At 37.3% G+C, this 2,352-nt stretch overlaps 1 non-coding gene across 1 annotated transcript; it reads right to left on the bottom strand.

Annotated features, from left to right (window-relative positions):
- Positions 1-1,041: 1,041 nt before the first annotated feature.
- On the bottom strand, positions 1,042-1,113 carry LOC123851659 (small nucleolar RNA SNORD58). Its single transcript, XR_006792667.1, has one exon. It is a non-coding gene; the product is annotated as a small nucleolar RNA SNORD58 (small nucleolar RNA).
- Between the last annotated feature and the right edge of the window lie 1,239 nt (positions 1,114-2,352).

The following is a 2,352-nucleotide window of genomic DNA, read 5'->3' on the forward strand; positions in this document are numbered from 1 at the left end:
AGAATGAAATTAATTGTTATGATTGTATTTTTTTGTTTGAGAAACCAGACATATATAAAAATAGAATTAATGGACAGCATAGGAAATATACTGAGCTGTGTAGTAATATGTTGTTGTTGTTGTTTGCCATCAGCATAATTCATTGGTATCTTTTTAAAGAGGGTGAGCATGGGAGTGCCTGGGTGGCTCAGTTGGTTAAGCATCTGCCTTCAGCTCAGGTCATGATCCCAGGGTCCTGGGATCAAGCCCCCACAACGGGCTCCCTGCTCAACGGGAAGCCTGCTTCTCCCTCTCCTACTCCCCTTGCTTGTGTTCCCTCTCTCGCTGTGTCTCTCTCTGTCAAATAAATAAATAAAAATCTAAAAAAAAGAGGGTGAGCATGGCTGCTTAAAGTAGCAGCATTACTGAGTTGGACAAGTATAAATGCTATCCATAACACAGTTTTGACAGCAAGGGCAGAAGTGCACAAGAAAGGCATGTTGCAGAAGATCCAACAATCAATTCAGGCATTAAAAAGCTCTGATTGAGATGCAAAAGGTTGCACTAATTATCTGCTTACAGATCCAAGTGTAGTAAAATGCAGAATGGAAGGCCATCTTAAGGGAAATGTCTTTTCAAATTCATTTGAATGAAATGGAGGAACTTTCGGAGTACTTCAGATTACCTGTTATCTAGATTATTCTTTAGACAATAAGGTATATGAGATCTGTCCTATTCTAAGAGTACCAGGTAAGGTATTCCCAGATTATTGCTCTAATAAATAGCCAACAGTATAATATGAAATTTGACTCATTTCAGTGCATCAAAGATTGATAAAGGCACATTCCATAAAATCATCTATAATTACCTTTTGCCAAAGACACAAAGATGGTATGTTTTTCAAGATCACAATGTCAAATAAAACGTTGATGTAACTAGTGCCTTTGATACTAAATTGCAAGATCATTCTCTCAGAAAGATATATCCATTCCTGGTTGCAAAGGCAAGAGCTAAAAGCATTTATGAAAAGAAACAATTCAAACAAATCAGAAATTCGAATGTAAGGCATGTATAATTTTAGGACAGACTGTTTATGGTTAATCCAAAGGTGTCCTAAGTTGGTCATCACAGCAAAGGACAGACTGTTTAAAGGAAAGAGTTGTCAGCAGATTCCCCAGGGTATGTTCCAGCAAAACAAAAGCATATAAAGGGAAGCTGAAGTGATTTTGTCTTAAAATGTAGGAATATATTTTTTATCATTTTAGAAGGATGGGGCAAGGGTAGAAGGAGAAGAATGTGAACAATTGATAAATTGAGGGGCCTTTAATCTTCTTCCATATATTCACTGAGCTACTAGAGTGGATTAAGTCCTATCAGGTATTAACCTGTATGTCTGAAGCAAATAATATATTATATGTTAAAAAAAAGAAGAAGATAGTAGAAAGGGAAAAATGAAAGGGGGGACATCGGAGGGGGAGACGAAACATGAGAGACTATGGATTCTGAGAAAAAAACTGAGGGTTCTAGAGGGGAAGGAGGAGGGGGGATGGGTTAGCCTGGTGATGGGTATTAAAGAGGGCATGTATTGAATGGAGCACTGGGTGTTATACACAAACAATGAATCATGGAATACTACATCAAAAACTAATGATGTAATGTATGGTGATTAACATAACATAATAAAAGTTTTAAAAAAAAGATGAAAGTGAAGGGGTGCCTGGGTGGCTCAGTCGGTTGAGTGGCTCTTCGTTTTGACTTGGGTCATGGTCTTGGGGTTGTGGGGTCGAGCCCTGTGTTGGCTCCATGCTCAGCTCAGAGTCTGCTTGGGATTCTCTCTCTCCCTCTCCTTCTGCCCCTCCCCCACTCATTCTCTCTAAATAAATGAATAAATAAATAAATAAATAAAATATTTAAAAAATAAAAGGAAAGTGAAGTCTGACACTGTGGAAATCATGAGTGCTTTGTGAATAATCCGATTACAAAAGGTGCTTTTGCTGGGAAGGAAGTCTTTCCTCACAATTAAAAATGTGGTTACAGATGCTCAAGTGATGATCATTACTTATTGAAGGTATTCCAAGTAAGGGTCTTCAGTTTGGCATTTTGGTTACCTCCAAGAGATGCTTTTTTTTTTTTTTTTGTCTTGATGGCATATTATACTATGCTGATCATGGACTTAACAGAAAGCTTTTTGTCAGAAGACCTTAAGATATCATTTATTATTTCAGTGTATTAAGTAGCAGAAAGAACAAATAGAAATAAGACAGCAGAACTTAATAATCCTTCCTTCTTATATAATTGTTCAGTTCTTGAAGGAATGAACTCCACCCTATATAAGACCCTGAAGCCCAATACTCTTAACTATCCATCCAAACA

This window comes from Mirounga angustirostris, unplaced genomic scaffold (assembly GCF_029215605.1).
Source record: "Mirounga angustirostris isolate CCGP_5_RB_7025 unplaced genomic scaffold, mMirAng1.0.hap1 SCAF_11, whole genome shotgun sequence".
Classification (NCBI taxonomy): domain Eukaryota; kingdom Metazoa; phylum Chordata; class Mammalia; order Carnivora; family Phocidae; genus Mirounga; species Mirounga angustirostris.